Source organism: Nycticebus coucang, chromosome 13 (genome assembly GCF_027406575.1).
Source record: "Nycticebus coucang isolate mNycCou1 chromosome 13, mNycCou1.pri, whole genome shotgun sequence".
Lineage (NCBI taxonomy): Eukaryota > Metazoa > Chordata > Mammalia > Primates > Lorisidae > Nycticebus > Nycticebus coucang.
Window position 1 is genome coordinate 49,707,769 of NC_069792.1, and position 17,627 is coordinate 49,725,395.

The 17,627-nt window shown below is 43.8% G+C and overlaps 2 pseudogenes; both read left to right on the top strand.

The window, feature by feature from the left end:
* The first annotated feature begins 1,625 nt into the window (after nt 1-1,625).
* Nucleotides 1,626-2,496, top strand: LOC128563381 (tumor-associated calcium signal transducer 2-like; annotated as a pseudogene).
* A 1,737-nt stretch (nt 2,497-4,233) lies between these two features.
* The window catches only part of LOC128563382 (dnaJ homolog subfamily B member 14-like), an 86,358-nt pseudogene continuing 72,964 nt past the window's right edge, over nt 4,234-17,627 (top strand).

Here is a 17,627-nt window from a genome sequence, read left to right on the forward strand (position 1 = left end):
CGCAGTCCTTTCCCCTCCTTTCCCCATGCACATAGATTGTCTCCCCACCCAGCATTAGTCTGACACTGTTGGGGGATAGTGGAGGGTTGTGTTGTTGTGTGGCCAAGCAAACCACCTTTCCTACCTTTTCACTGACTTTTTCAACATTGTGATGATAAATCTATGTGCTGTGATTGTTTATCTGTTGTTTGGTTCTTATGAAGGTGTTTTTCTGTGTGCATAGTTGTTGAATTTTGTGTAGTTGCAGGGGTACAATTCCTGGAGGGTTCTATTTGGCCATCTTGCTCCACCTCTCGAATATGCAAAAATTTTTACATAGGACATACCTACACACACACACACACACACACTCGAATAAAAAATGATAAATTGTAACCTACCAAAATTCAGAATTTTTTTTTGTGTGGTTTTTGGCCAGAGCTGGGCTTGAACCCGCCACCTCCGGCATAGGGGACTGGCACCCTACTCCTTTGAGACACAGGTGCTTCCCCAAAATTCAGACTTTTATTCAACAAAATTAATGATAAAGAGAGGTAAAGTATGAGCCACAACATGAGGGGTTAAGGGATTATCATAGGGATATATCCAGAAACAAAGGACCTCATCTTCTATTATACTTGTATATACACTGAGATGAATATATATATATATATATATATATATATATATTCCTATCTATGATGAAAATAAACTGCAAATTTTGTTTCCATTCTTCATTATTAGGATATTTTTTGGTTTGGTGTGCTATGAGTCAAGTTGCTATGAACAGTTTTTACATGTCTTTTGGTAGTCATTGCACTCAATTTTGGGGGGTACAGAGCTAGGACTACAAATGCTCTGTTAAAGGGTACAGGGATACTGTCCAACAATTTTCCAAAGTAGTTCTACCAACATAAATTCCCACCAGCAAAGTGTGAGATTTCCAGTTACTCTGCATTCTTGTCAACACTGAATAATGTCAGTGTTTTCATATTAGCTATGAGTAGTATACAGTGGTACTCATTGTAGTTTTAATTTGCTGTTTCCTAATGAGTAATGGGGTTGAGCATCTTATCTTTGCATAATATTGTTGTTATTGGAATCTTAATATTTATGATGCATTTATTTAAATATTTTGCTCTTTAAAATCAGTTGTTTATTTTGTAAAATGTTTCTTCACCTTTGAATTTTCTTCAGCTTTAGCGATATATACTTCAAAAGTAAAAATTATGTGTAGTTGGGGTACATAACTTATATTTTGACATATGCCCTCATTGTGAAATAATCACCACAATCAAGTTCATTAATATGTTCATTCATGTGGTTACCATTTTTATTTTTACCTTCGTGTGTGTGTGTGTGTGTGTGTGTGTGTGTGTGTGTGTGTGTGTGTGATGTAAACAACAATATTGGGCGGCCAGGGCTGACGGGGCCATTCCTGGGACCGGAGGGGGTGGGGGGCGTGATGTGTCCCCAAATAGAAGGGGGTAATTCAAAGGCAGAGGCAGGTCCTGCCCAGTATAAGAGCAGGAGGGAGTGGCCGGGTGGCAGACGCCCACAGACTGTCTCGGACGCCGGAGCCCTGCCGAGCCCCACGCCCTGTCCGCTGGCCCGCCGAGCCCGGTCAGCGCTCCCTTCGCGGTGCCATGGCCCGGGGCCTGCTGCTGCTGCTGGCTGCGGTGACCCTCCACGTGGCTGCGCAGAACAATTGCACGTGCCCCACCAACAAGATGATGGTATGCAGCCCTGACTGCCCATTGCCTGTGCCAGTGCTGGGCTCCGTGCTGACCTCCAAGTGCCTGCTGCTCAAGGAGCGCATGAGCCGCCCCCTGGACTGCAGGGGCTTGTGAAGCCCAGCAATCACTGGCTGGTGGACAAGGACGGGCTCTACCAACCTGAGTGCGACCACCAGGGGCGCTTCAAAGCGCGCCAATGCAACCAGACATCTGTGTGCTGGTGTGTGAACTCGGCGGGTGGGCGCTGCACCGACAAAGGTGACATGAGCCTGCGATGGGAGGAGCTGGAGCGCACGCACCACATCCTCATCTACCTGCCCCACTGCACAGCTGTGGCTGCCTTCAACTGCTCAGACCTGGACGCCAAGCTGTGGCGGCTCTTCCGCGAGCGCTACCTGCTGCAGCCCTGCTTCGTGGGGGGCCACAGATCCAGCTGGGGCAGAACACATCCCAGAAGGGCCCCTGCGACCTGGATATCACCGACCAGGTCTACTACTTCAAGAGGGACGCCAAGGGAGAGTCGCTGTTCCACAGCCGCTGTGGACTGGACTTGAGCGTGAGTGGAGAGCCCCTGGAGGTGGAGTGGACGCTCACCTACCACCTGAAAGAGAAGGCCCCGCAGTTCTCCATAAAGCGCCTCACAGCCTGCCTCATTGTCGTCGTGCTGGCCGTGGTCTCCGGCCTGGTAGTCCTAGTGATCACCAACTGCAGGAAGTCGGGGAAGTACAAGAAGGTGGAGATCAAGGAACTGGGGGAGTTGAGGAAGGAACCGAGTTTGTAAGGAACCGAGTTTGTAAGTACCAGGTGGGGCAGTGAATGGGGTGGGATACCGGATCCTCGCATCTTCCAGGCCTGGCCTAACGGGGTCATTTCTCCCATGCTCCTGCCTTCCCCCTGCACCCCTTTGCGCACACACCAAGTTTAATAGATCCTGATCACTTCTCTTTCTGACTTCTGTCTTGAAGGAAGCATTTCTAAAATTCCTTCCTTTTCGGTCTATCGAAAAACCTGACAAGGCGTGTTAAGGAAAGCATGGCCCAGCGTTCTGTGTAAAGAAGCAAGTGTCTGTATGACAGCCGAGCATCATTTCCAAGTGAGGGAGTAGAGTTTGAAGGCCTAAGTCAGTTTAGATGGGATACAGCACTTTGACTGTTGCTTGATGAGCTCCAGTTACATCATGGCCTTACTGATGAGGAGTTGGCTAACTGGGCCTGGGTCCCGCCCTCATTTACCATAGTTTGCATATTGACCACATCCACTTGTCACCAGGAAAGAAGCCTGCTTCAGCTGCCGAACACATTATTTATTTATTTGTTAATTTTTTTATTGTTTGGGATTCATTGAGGGCACAACAAATTAGGTTACACTTGATGGCATTTGTTACATAAAGTCCCTCTTACCAAAACACATTTTAGATGTCTTTGTTTAAGGACGCTATCCCAGAAACTCAGTATCTGTCCTTCAGCTTTCCTTTCTGCAGCCAGTGTTAGCCATGTTTTCTTTCGTAAAATGTTTGTACATATGTTGTCTTTATGATTTTTCTTAAAAAAACATAAATTTAATAAAATATGGGAAAGGCACAAACCAAAAAACAATCAAACAAAAAACAACAATATTGGGTTTTTCATGTAATTTTGTATTTTGTGTCTTAGTTAATACACTGAAAAAAATAAAATATTCTCATTATCCCATTGAATATAATATTCCAGTCCAGGTGCACCTAGTTCCTCCCTGTAATGTCTTGGGCGGCTGAGGTAGAAGAATTGTTTGAGGACATAGTTCAATAGTTCAAAACCAGTCAGATCAACATAGCAAGATTCTGTCTTTACAAAAATTAAAGGTGATTCATGACTGTAGTCCCAGATAGTTTGGAGGCTGAGGCAGGACGATCTCTTGAACCCAGGAGTCTAATGTTACAGTGAGCTATGATTGTAGCACTTCACTTTAGCCTAGGTGAGTAACTCTGTCTATAAAAACAAGAAAATGTATTATATTCCATGATATGAGTATAATAAACAGCACAATAATTTCACAATTGTTGAAATTTTCATTTTTATGTCCCCTTTTTGGTTTTATGAATAGCCAACTAGTGCCCATCTGTGAGGGAGTATAATGCCAGGAACGTGATGTGCCCCACAGTATCTGTTTTGATCCAGAGACCACTTGGGAGTCACACATGTTGGGGGTAGGAAAAGGGCTTCTCCGCATTTGCATAGATCTTCAACTATGTAGGACTTACTGCTAAAACTGCATTATGAAGTCAAGGGCAGAGCCCCAAATATACAGATGTCTGTGCCTCCTAGTTTCCAGAAGGAAATATTTTTTTAAAGGAAAACTTGATTGAGGATGCATATCAAAGGGAGGAGACAGTGGAAGCTCTTGGCAAGTGAAGGGTTGCAGAGTTTCAGAGAGATGAGAAGTTGAGAGACAGTTCAGAGGACAGCTATCATCTGAGAAAGAGTTTATAATGATGACTTAGGAAAAAGGTGGAGTAATATAGGGAGTGTATACACCCGACATGAAAAGACTGAATATAGTAAAGGTTAAATTCACATGGCCCATGGAAGACTCAGGTGAGGCTGCTAAAGACCAGATTCTGCCTGAAAGATTTGACACTCCTAGGTCCTACTTGTCCCCATAGGCTGAGAGAGTGAACAGTTTATCGCACTGTGAGCTATGCCTGCCTTGGAAGAGCCACAGATCTGTAAGGAAATTAATGTAGAGGCCTGGGACTATTTGCTCTTTAAGTAGAGTTAGGAAAAAAAAAAAAGTATGGTAAATACAATGTTGGAAGATGGCAGTAATAGGAGGGAATTGATTGCTGAATTTCAAAATATTGGACTAATTCATCAAAGCATGTGTGTGTGTGTGCACACACGCGTGTGTATATGTATGTAGAGAGGATGTCAAGTCCTTGTAGAGTTTAAGCTTCACTTACTTCACATATATAAGTGCTCTAAATTTACCTCCAATATCACTTGAAGTGTTTTTTTTATTTATTTTAGTATTGAAATGTTGAATAATATTATTAGTTTTATTTGAGTCAGCTACTCTGATTGAAAACACTAAAGGATGACTTTAAAACATTTACTATTCAACAAAAGACTAAGTGTAATACAACTTTAGGTTTTATATCTAGATTAGAGTAAAGCAAAAAAAAAAAAAATCTGTAGATAAGACAGATTTGAAGATCTGTGTAATCCTGAAAGTATAAATGTCTGGGTAGAAGCAGAAATTCCAGCTCTTTCAGACTTTGAAGGTCCAACTCAAAGGCTGCACAAAGCAAAGGGGGACTCAGGTAATAGCTGGGTTACAGATTCAACAAATGGAACATTTCTCTGAGGCGAAGATGTAAAATGTGATGACAGAGGAGGGAACAGGGACCCAGAAGTCCCAAAAGGGGCAGAGGATTTGCTGGGATGGTGGGTGGGGAGCTGTGGCTGCTCTGCTCCTGATGTCCCCTCCCCACCCTCAAAACCCCTTTGTGACTCTCCTGTGCTGTGTGATGCAGGCCTGGGGCTACAGCCAAGCGTGGACACCCTCAGCACTCAGTTGATTCAGGAAGCCCCACTCTCCAGACAGTGCAGAAGGGTCTCTGTTTTCTGAACAAACATACTGAGCCCTGGCTGAGTTCCGCTTCTGTTTCAGATTGTTCCTTTTGTACCTCTGCTACCTTGTGTTGAAAGCATTTTCACCAAACTTCTGGAAAGACTCAGACATCCAAAAGGTAAGAAACACCCAAGAGAGATTCCCTATTGGTGTTTCCCATGCCTATTCCCACATTTCTAAATGAGTCTGATTGGCTTGGAGAGTGATAGAACATCACTCCTCCAGGAGGAGAGGTTGGGCAGGGCTAAGGGTTCAGGAGCATGAAGGCTTCCACTTTAGGCTCACAGGCTGCCTATCTGGGTGTGGTGGGGGCTTCTTGGATAAATCCCCAAACACGTTACTTCGTGATTCTGGATTGGCATATTGAGAAAATAACACTCGGTTGTCATTTTCCCATATTAGGTATCACTCAGCCAACCCTTGCTTCATGTGGAACTGGTCAGGAGAGCAATGTCCAGACCATCCAAGCTCTGTCCTCAGAATCTGAGGGAGCAGATGTGACTGTTGGTTTCTGATTCTGTGTCCTATTTGAGCAGAGGACTTCTGAGAACACCAGGAGGAGATTCTACAACAAAATCCTCCCTTGATTTTCTCAAAGAAGGAAAATGGGAAATATTCTATCACTTTTAAAAATGGATAAGAGGAACACCTTTCTATTTGTCAAAGTGAAGAGGAATGTTATTCTTGGATAACAAGTGTCTGAGCCTGTTAGGGAAGAGGTGTGAGAGAAGCGAGTCTCAGCTTCTCATTCCTTTCTTTTTGTTCTCAGCAGCATCAGGGCAGAGCCAAGAGGGGAAAGGAAGGTGGAACATTGAAAGGGAAGGTTCTGTGTATTTGACTGAGCTTCCCAGTGGTGAACCTTCCTGTTACTTCCATGAGGCGCCAGGTCCTTGCTAGCAGGGGATGTCAGTTGCTAGATACGGTCTCTCAGTGAAAAGAGAACCCTTCAAGGAAGGCTCATAGGAAGATATTAAGCAAGGAGACAGTTCTCAGTGTCTCTGGTTTGCCCATCTGTGGGCAGGAACAAGTGACTGACCTGGGCCCTGGGTAATCCCCAATAGGTGGCCAAGGGAGATGTCCAGGAAAGACTATAGGTTGGTTTAGAGTCAGCACTTCTGTCTCCTGACTGTATCAGCACTTTGACTTCCTGGGTGCTCAGTTTCCTCTTTGAAGTAACCACTGATGTCTGAGGTTTACATGGTGGTTTTCAGCAGCATGTGGGGTAATGTACTTCAGAAATGAAACCACACAGACTTGAATCTGTTAATATTATTGCTCAACATTTCAACTTGTCATCTGATATTGTGCAATCAGAGTTTAATAACCCAAGGTTCTCCCCAAAGGGACCCAGTATAATCCCTGTGCTCCTATCTTCCTTACATATCACTTACTCTCCAGGTTTGCCCGTTTCGGAGAGTTACCAAAAGAGAAGCAGAAGAGTGAGGGAAGCTGAATTCTACTCTGAAAAGGTGAGGAGTCTTTCCATGTGTTTCCTGGACCCTTTGGAAAGCGTGCTCTATACATTTCATGGATTCAGTGCATCCTGCCATTGTCATGGGAGCTGATAGTCGTGGGAAGGGGATGTGAGTGGGGGTAGGTGACAGAGGGTGGGGTGAGGTGAGGGGGAGCAGGCTTCAGGTGGCCCCTCCCTGCTAGACCAGAAGGCTCCCCTTTCCTTGCCCTGGTCCTGGTCACAGCTTTGTGCCCCCTGACTTCTGTAACCCTCAGGCTAGCACCATGGTACCATCCACATTCATCAGCTGTGTATCCAGACAATATTCCTTCACTCTGTCCTCTGTACTCCTGGGAAGCCCTACAGGAGAACTAAGGCCTGCCTCTCTGTCTGAGCATTCTTCACCTCCCCCCTCCATTTCCTCTCCTGACCTGAGGACCCCATTATGTGACTCAACTTCACCCTCACCACTCAGTCACTCTCTGGTCCCAATGACTATTTCCTCCCTTGGTTTCCACATTCCCAGCAGACATTCTGCCCCCCAGCCACTTGCCTTTCTTCCCCTCCCAATAGGGGACACTCAGGGAGCAGATGTTGTTCTGTAATCAGAGGTGACTGTCTCTCTGAACCCCCTCAAACTATTTTGATCTCTGCTTTTTCCAGAGATGTCCATCTGTCACCAAGTTTATCCCAGAAAATTGTGCCACGGATTCCCACGTTTATCATCAGGAACCAACAGGCTGTCTGCTCCATCACCAGCAGATGGCACTTTAACTGTGACTCAACCTGAGGCTTCAATTTAAGGAAGCTTCTAAATAAGTTCTGATGGTGCTGATGAGCTGTGCACTATGTCCCAGCCATTAGAAGCAGTGACCCTCCAAGCAATGTCATAATTCTTCAGGAGGCTCCTCCTTCAGAGTTTCTTCCCCTTTGCCTTCTAAGGCTTCATTTGTGGGAGACCCTGCAGCCAACCTTGTAACATCTGTTTATCTCTCCCTGCCTAAGTTGATGTTCTGGCCCTCTTGGAGAGACAAGTTTAAAACCACAGTGATTTCATGAAGTGGAAGGAAAAGGCAAAGAAAACAGGTTCTTTCTCAAAGCAACTTAGGCCACACTCCCAAGTACCAAAATTTGCCATGTACAATATGCAACTTTTTGCCCCAATTTTTGAGGGTTAAACAAGAATGTGCATCATATGTGGGTAGTACAGCTTTGGAGTGGGGGTGTCCATTGGGCCTCCTGGAGCTGTTGTGCTTTCCTTCTTGGGTCTACTGAGTTTGTGGTTGTCCAGTCCAGGAGATTCCAAGATGTGGTGGAAGTGAGACACTGTGGCCTCTCCCTAGTGCCATGACCAAGGGAGGGGGCTGTGGTGTGGCTGGCGAGGTAGCCCCTGGACTTCTGGGGTGGAATCTGTGGTCCAAGGTGTGGCTTCCCATAGGGGATTGGGAGCCCTGCACACAGGTTTTGGGTGCCCTGTGCAGAGGGTTTGGGTACCCTGTGCAGAGAGGGATTGGAGCCCTGCACAGAGGGTTTTGTGAACCCTGTGCTGGCCTCAGGGACCATCATGGCTGCCTTTGGATTGATCAGTTCAGAATCTCCTGCCCCAGTGTTCACGTGTGGGAAAGTTTTGTGGCTTCTGAAATGGTGAGGAGGGAATGGCTCCTGGGATCAAGGGAAGAGGCAACCTTGACAGTGTGGGTGGCTGTGGAAGAGTGGTACAATCTGCATGTTTACAGAGGAGTGTTAGCCCTCCCCACATGTGTCTCTTCTGGCCTAGAGCTGGGTTATGTTTTACAGAATGTTTGGGCCAAAAACGTGGGTGCACAGTATACATGGCAAAATGTGGTCAATTTTTCATGGAAAATGTTAGTATCATTTGCCAGCAAGTATGACTCAGCAGATTCCCTTCCTTTGTGAACCAGCAGAGGCAAAGCAGAGACCCACACATGGACAGCAGCTCCTGTGTCCTTAGAACTTTGAGGATGACACAGAGCAAAATACACCCAGCTCTCCGGGCATCTCCTGTCCCTTCAGGGTGAGTCCTTGCCCTTTGTTGTGCTTGTCCCATGTGGATGTTCCTCAACATCTTTGTTCTTAAATCTCCAATACATTCACAGGTGAAGAATCCCCAGTAATTAACCATCTCCAATGTTTCTTTAAGTGTTTAAACCCTTCCCAGTCTCCAGTCCTTAACCCTCATTCAGGTCCAGTTTCAGGCCCAATTTCAATTCCTGCTCCCAGTCCTATCACCTGTTTCCCTATCCAAGATTAAGTTCTGTAGAGCATGTTTTAAAAAACCCCAGAATGAGGCACAGCGTGTTATGCCTTCTGACATTTCCTACCTGATGTGGAATGTGTCACAGAAAGAACAACAATTATGTGGGTTTTATACTCTGATGAAGAAATCCCTGGAAGACTTTTGTCCTCCAGTTGGCAACATTCCCCAGCCAGTCCTCCAAGGTTGTATTCTAATCCCCATCCTTCTGGAGATTTTTCTGTCAGCACTGAGCATCTGAAGAAAATAGGGCAGCATCATCACTAGAGAATTTTGGATTCAGATAAAATGGAAGCATCGAAGAGAGATGCTGAGAAATGCTTCACTTAACAAGCATACTCAGAAGAACCAGGAACTTAGCTTGAGATATGGCCGAAAAGATCGTCTGTTGAGTGATCTAGAGAGGTCTCAGGTAAGGGTCTGGGTGGGTCTAACTCTGTGAAAAGACTAGAAAATCAGGGAATAATTCACAACCCTCAAGAGTTAGCTTACTTCTGAATCAACTGGAACACATGGGAACACCAAATTCTGAAGGTGGGATTTCCGAGCACCCACCTAGAAGAAGCATTATAGGTAGTCATGTAGAACAGTTTGAGAGAACAAATCCAGTTGCCATTTTGGATTATTCCCTCCTGCCTTTTTACTTGTGGTCAAAGGAAGGACAGAGAGCCCTAAGACAATGTTGATTTTACAACAAGCGTGAGACAACAGAGAACTTACAATTAAGATGGCAGGCAGACTCTTCTGTGCACCCCTCATGGAAACATAGACAAGATGCATGAGGACATGCTTAGGAGCACATGTCTTCCCTATCCCTGTCACTGAACATCACATTAGTTGTTGGCAGTGGATTTCTAAATGCAGAATAAAACAGAAGGGGGAAGAAGATTCTCTGGAAAGGGCAGCCCCCAATTGTGTCATGACCATTTCCCACCCATGGCCAATAGAGAGCCTGTGCCCCATGTGTGACCCCATGTAGGTTTTAAGTTGGCCAGGTGCCTTCCAGCCCCCCTGCACTGCTGAGATTGCAGGGTCTCTGTGCTTCCCTGCATTTCCTGAGAGGAAAATTCACTCCCTTAAAATAAGAATCAAGAGATTCTTCCCAATAAATATTCTCCTAAGAATCATGTCTTTTCTCTGTGCTGTCTCGGAGGCAGAGGTTTTGGGGAACCTAGAGTGTGTGCTTAGTCAGGAACGGTAGGACTTAGTTCACTTCTTCCTAGTAGCTTCTTTTGGCCTCCAAAAGATGACCAGTGCCCTGGAGCTGTTGTCAAGAAATGGATATTATGTCCTGCCACACCCTCTTCCCTGCCTGAGGCAGTTTGAGAAGATGGGCTGCTTCCCATCTCTTGGTCTTCATGGAATTATATTGTAGCTCACACCTTCTCTCTCATTGTGTATTTTATATCCCTTAGAGCAGCAGTTCTCAACCTGTGGGTTGTGACCCACAGGGTCTGTATTAAAGGCTCTCAGCATTAGGAAGGTTGAGAGGATTAAACAAGATTGGTCTTCCATATCTGTTAAAGCAGGACAAAGATAGATATGTATTACCAAAAATAGTGGTTGAATCATGTTTCAGAAAAAGTGTTCAGTCAACAGAGGATCACACATGTGGGTAAGGATGGGTGGGAGTGGTTTAAGGGTTACTGCTCTGGTGGACACTGGGCTGGTTGAAGGAGGATCTGAAGAAAATGGTAGATGGTGCTTAGGAACCTGTTATGTGGGGCATGCTCATGTGCTGTGGAAGCACGCAGGTACTTGGACCGGAATGGTGTGGTTTCCTGACTGGAAAGTGAGGAACATAAAAATATCACAGGCTTAATCGATAACTGGGTCCCCAATGTGGCCAGTATTGGGACAGGTAACATGGATGTTATCCTGGAGGTAGGAGGTGAGACAAAGAGAGTATTGCTTGTGAGGAGATTGCCAATAAGCAAAAGTTTATGTGGGATGGGAAGAGGGAGTCAAGGGACATATATCAGCAAAGAGAAAAAGAGTTTCAGGTTAGAGGAAGCCAAAGAGTTAAGTGGATGCAAGTTGGGATTGTCTTTAACACTAATGTTGTTTTATTGCCAAATGCTGCTTGTTGCAGCTGATTCATTTTGTGTCTACCTGCTCTTTGATCTAACAGTAATTTGTAGCATCTAAACCTGTGTTGTGTGCCAGGTCACCAGCCCAGGTCTAGCACTCTCATCCTTCTGCAGTCTAAATTCCATGGCCAGTCACCCTTCTGGCAAAGTCTGGACCCTGCGACAAGCTACCCATATTTTCACTCCCTGTTTCCTAATATCCAAGGGATAGTGAAGAAATCACACAAGGCAGGAGCTGTAATTCATGATGCTGCATTTCATTTGGACTCCCAACAATCCTGAGTGGTCCTGTCTTTCCCGTTACTCATGCCAGTGTATCCAAATCTTTGCCACTCTTCACAAACTCACCACAAATCTCTACATTAAAACTCTCCTGGTAACCTGGGTATCACTTTCCCCTTCATGGAGAAATTTAAAGCCATAGGGAGTATTCCCTCAATATTTTCCCTTGGACATCATTTTCAGTAACAGTAACAGACCCCTCTGTTCTGTTTCTCACAAGACTCAGAAGCAAAGTGCACCTGCACCAGATGTGCTCTCATCCTTTTTTTCTACTGTCTTCTTAGTTATATTGATCATCGATTCTTTCAGCTACAGAATTTTCTCTCCAATATCTGCCTCAACACCAGCTCTTTCCCATAAACTGACACACTATAGTCTCTTTAGACATTCAATAAATCCTTCTCCATCTTATAACCACTTCTAGCTACGATTCGATTTTTATCTTCCTTTCTCAACCAGACTTCTTTATAGATATGTCTGTTACTGGACCCAAAGTTATATTTATTATATGCAAATATGATTGTGTTAAACTCTTTTATTTTATTTCAAAATAATATGTGGCTACAAATTTTCATATTACAATGTTCTCACTTCCAAGGTAAAGTTTGAGTCGTAAAAGAACCCCTCACCCAGGGGCCGTGATATCCAACCACATATTGTGCCCATTAGGTGAGATGCCCACATACCCTCCCGCCGTCTGTCAATTGTCTTCCCCTCTTCCCCCTCCTTCCCTGCCCCCGTACTAGATTATATTTGTGTTTTATTGTTCATGCAAGCGTGTAATGGTTTATGTATTTGTTCCAGTTTGTTTTGCATACATTGGACGTTCATTTTTCCATTCTTGTAATACTTTACTAAGAAGAATGTATTTCAATTCCATTATAAGGAGAATTCTCAAAGATCTGAAAGTTGATCTTCCATATGATCTCTCAACTCCATTACTAGGTATCTACCTAGAAGAGCAAAAATCGTTTTACTACAAAGACATTTCCACCAGAATGTTTGTTGCAGCTCTATTTATAATTGTCTGTCTCTTGAAAATCACTTCCCCTCTCTACATCACCTAACTCATAATGTCCAAGCTCTTCATCATGGAGAAAACCTCAAAGTCAGACTTCAGACAGTGGAGAGCAGCTTCAGGTTTCCATTTCCATCCGCCATGCCTTTGTAAACAGTGCCTTTATTGAAGTTCACTTCTATTACCTTTTGATGGTTCTGTTTCCTGTGAGGATTCTTGTGATAAATGGTATCGGGAGTGGATGCAGAATTAAATCCACAAAAATGGAATTATGGAATTGGGTTATTTTAAAATTTAATATAGCAGGGATCCTCTCCTTCCTGGGATAATGGCTCATCAGTGATACATGAAATGCAGTGATATTCAGAAGATCATCACTGGTGGTTGAGGATAAAGTGAGGGTCATGGCACAGCGTTGGGAGATCCAGGGTCTGTGGCAATTAGAATTTGTCAAGATAATACTGGTATAAAGATTGTAGTATGAAGTGGTTTCTTTTAGATGACCTGAAAATCAGTATAGGGAAAGGAGATATTAAAGCCAACGAAACATACACACAACGAAAATAAGGAAACCTCAGGGAAAATTGAAAGGGTCAATCTTTTCTTTGTGGAGGAGATCAGGATGAAAACCAAGTCCTGGGACTGATGGTGAGGATGTAGAATTGTAGCCCCAGTTTGGTGCTGGATTCTGCCAGGGCTCATCCCCACATCAGGCTGAGATGGGTAAGATGTAGGCCTCTACAAGGAGGAGTGAGACATTTGGGCACTCACATTCAATGCTGAGAGCTTTGTAACCCCTGTCTCCCTGGACCCCATCCTTTTGGAAGTTCCTTTGCTGTGTTAGGGAATCTCACCCTCACTGTTAGAAGAAATGTCTTTCAGTGACAGCACCTGTCTCCAGTGCTCACAAGCTGAGGCGATTCTCCTCACATCGCACCCTACCTCCCCTCATTGCCTGTCTAGGCTCTGGAGTTACTTCTCAGCATAGCACGGATGAGGTGGTACTTGTTTCTGGGGAAGATAGCCTATAAATGGATGGAACTACAGGGTGTTTTCATTTTACATCAGCAGGAGTAGAAGCCCGTGTGTAGCAGTGAATTCTGAGGATGTGTAGTAGATTTCTTCATTGTATTTTCCTCAGCATCCATTGTGAATATAGGTCCAACCTTCTCTTACTGGAAGCAGGACACAGTTACCCTTGACATAGATTCTGTTCTCCACCTCCTCCCAGTTCATCAGTATGGTCCGTCCAGATATCTTTTATACAATCTTCTGCTGTTGAACACCTCCCTCTGGGAAATGTCAACTCCATCAACCTGACTCACTTCAGTGACCCCCACATCCCACATGGCCTGTGCAGATGTACACAGTGACCATCTCTTGGTCATAGTGTGACCCCTTGGGATGGGGACATGCTTGCTCTAAGCCCATCTGTTAGAGATTCCCATGGGAAAACTGCTTGAGTAATGTCCCGGACCCCAGTAAAGGCCTGAACCCTAAGGCCCCTCTCTGTCTTGCTCACCACCTGCTGGCTCTGCACACTGTCCCTGTGCCCTTCCTATTGGCCATAACTGGGTCCTTTATTCCTTCATGGGCCTGTAAATAATAAATATCTGTCATTTCATGTTTTCCATATTGTTTGTGTTGCCCCCTCTGTGTCTCACTTGGCTGATATCCCTGCCCTGACTTTTATCCTGAACAAGGCTTCCCTAGAGAGTGTTATCTTTTTATTTATTTTTTTTTTTTATTTTCAAACTTATTTCTGCAAAGCCAGTCAACAAGCATTAGAAGGAGAAAGTGTGAAAGTTATTCTTGCATATTTGGGGAGAGTGCCTTCCTTGACAGGAAAAAATTTAATACAAGGCAGAGGCACAAAGGCCTCTTCCAATAAAAATAAGTTTCCTGTGAGAGGCATACCTGGTTACAGGTCAGATAAGTACACATTGGTCCTTTCACCCAGATAAACATGTTCCCCATGAAAGGCACATTGTAAACGCCCATGACCTAATCCCCTATAGCCAGAGCAAGGCAGGGTAACTTGTACAGGCTACAAAGCTTGTAGCCACTCTCCTGAGAGTCAGAAGACCAAAGTAGAGAAGATCATAAAAGGTTGTATGATGAAGTGGAATAAAACATAAGTCCATCAGTACAAATTTATTTACATGGGTGTACTCACCCAGAATCTTGGATTTATTATGCAAGCTCAAGTGCTCGGGGGAAGCAACAATAGTCAGTTGGACCTGTTGATTGAGACCTGGATTCAATGGTGGCCCCTACAAATGAGTCAAAAGTATTAAAAGTCCTCTTACATTCTGTGACCAAAGGAGACCAAAGAGAAATGGAAATATTATAAGAACTTCTGTCCACATTCTCCACTCCTCTTTAACCACAACCCCCAGCCTCAGAGAGCCTGAGCAAAGCACCCTGGAGTCAACACATCCAAAAACACTTTACAATTATCCTTGAAGAATCACATCATGTCCATTCTCTGTAGGCCAGAAACAGTGGGTGGTTGCAACACAATAATAAGTAACAGAACCTGAATTTTGTGAAAAATTTGTTTTTTTTTTCTAGGAATGAGTATGTTTTAGAAAATCAATTCAACACATTACCGTTCAACACATTACCAGAATAAAGGAGAAAATCTAATGATCTCAATGGAGGTAGAAAAGACACTTGATAAAATTAAGTAATCATTCATGACATAAATATTCAGCAAACTAGAAAATAAAAGGAAACTTTCTTAATCTGATAAAAAGTATCTATAAAAATTCTTCTGCCAAATCATACTTAATGGTACAACATTGAACACTTTCTTCCTGGCATCAAAAAAAAAGAAACACCACTTCAATTTGACCTTTTCCTGCACAATTCCAGAAGGCACAAATAATAAGTTAGAGGTATTAATACTGGAAAAAGAAAAAATGATTGAAAGTGTCATTAATCACAAGGGATATAATTGTGTACACTGAAGAATCTTCAAGCAAAGTCTGAAAAAGTTGCTATAAGTAAAATAGTTAAAGATTGTATTTCTATATACATCAGTTATAAACATTTTAGAAATGAAATGAAACAAAAATAGCATAAACCATCAAACATTTATGTAAGCTCTAACAAAAGATATAAAGATTTCTCATACTGAAAGCCAAAAAAGAGAAAATGCAGAGAGAAATTTAAGACTTCAAAGAATGGAGAGATATAGGGTATTTGTAAATTGAGTATATATAATGAAAATTGTTACAATGTCACTTATTACTCGAGTGAACTATGGAGTGAATGCAACCCAAGCAAAAGCTCAGTCTTTGAGGAGAAGAGCAGAGTCTGTAAACTCATAATACCGGATTTGAAGAATTAAAAAGATTTTTTATTTAAAGTAATGTGGTACTAATTCAAACTGTGTAGTATTAAAGTGGTGTGAATTAATAGAACAAGAGTCCAGAATTCAGTTCCCTCTCCACTCAATGTGCTGATTTAATGATAACTTTCATGACAATTCAGTGGAGGAAATAAAAGTCAAATATTTGAACATCTGTAGGGAAAAAAACAACATCTCTAACATTGTACTAAACACACACACAGAAAATTAAGATGGATAACAGAGCTAAATGTAAAAGGTAAAACATAATACTTCTTGAACAAATCATAAGATAATATCTTCATGAACTTGGGGTATCCCCAAATATTCCTTTCCATCACTTTGGGATTGGTAACTGGTGTCTTATTTAGTTCATTTGACGAGGTCATGTTTTCCTGGATGTTCTTGATGCTTGTGGATGTCTGTTGGCGTCTAGGCTTTGAAGAGTTAGGTATTGCAGTCTGGGCATTTGTACCCATTCTTTGGTACCCATGCTTTTTGGTATTCAGAGGGATTTGAGTGTTGTGATGTAAGTCTTTGGTCACTTCAGAGACGACAGCCCTAGGAGGTGCAACAAGACCAGTAACACCATGACTCCTGCCACCTACTGGTAGTACCACCTTGGTGTGCCTAGGTAAGTCTGGAGAGAATTCCCTGGATCACCATCTCACTCTCTTTCTTCACTTTCCCCCAAATGGAAGGAGTCTCATTCTCCATGCTTGGATGCCTAGAGTTGGGGGAGTGATGATGCAAGCGCTTCAAACAGCCACCACTGCTCTGGTCACAAAAGACTATGTAGCCTGGAGACTGCTGGTGTTTATTCAAGGCCAAAGTGCTGTGAATCCTGCCAGGGCTGGGTCTTTCCCTTCAGGGAAGCACATTTCCTTCTGGTGCAGGGTTAAGTGTAGTAATGTCATCTAGGAGCTAAGGCCTGCAATCATGGACTTTAGGCGTCTGTGAGGTACTTTATTTTGTGGTTTGACAAAGTTCCCTGTACTCTTCCCTTTCCTTATCCCAAGCTTCTCCCTGAGCTGCACTTCCTGGAGTTGAGGTAGGGGTTATGCGAGCACTCCCTTGGCCACCACAGCTGGTATTCCAGCTATGCGCACCCCAAGTCTATTGTATCTAAGCTAACAGCACTAAGACTTGCCCAAGGACCACAGTCCTTGGGGCCTGACTATCATATTTATTCCTGGCCTCAGGCCACTTTCATGAGCTAGTGTAGCTGGAGATAGCTGCAACTCAGGTTCTCACTGCAGGGGTAAAAGATTCCTTTCTGGGGCTGGTCTGCATGCTCCCTTCATCGGTGCCAGCAGAATTCTTCCCTGTGTTATTTCCCTGTAATAGGATGGCCCTGAGTTCCAATGTGAAGTCCTACAGTCCTGTGCTCACCTTTCCCCAGGCATACAGATTCTCTCCCCACGCAGTGCTGGCCTGACACGTCTTGAGGTAGAGGAGGTGTTTTGAGGTTTTGTGGTCTGAGCAAACCATCTTTCTTACCTTCTTCAGTGACTCTTTACATGCTATGATGATAAAAGTAGGTACTGTGATTGCTTGTCTGTTGTTTGGTTCTTACAAAGGTGTTTTTCTGTGTGTGTAGTTGTTCAATTTGGTATTCCTGCAAGGGGACAATCCCTGGAGGGTTCTGTTTGGCCATTTGCTCTACCTCTTGACTATACAAAGGTTTTTACAAGAGCATACCTAGACACACGCATACACAATAACAAGTGATAGATTGTAACTTATCAAAACTGACAACTATAATCAACAAAATTCATTATAAGGAGAGTTAAAGGACAAGCCACAAGATGACAGGTGATCATCAGGATA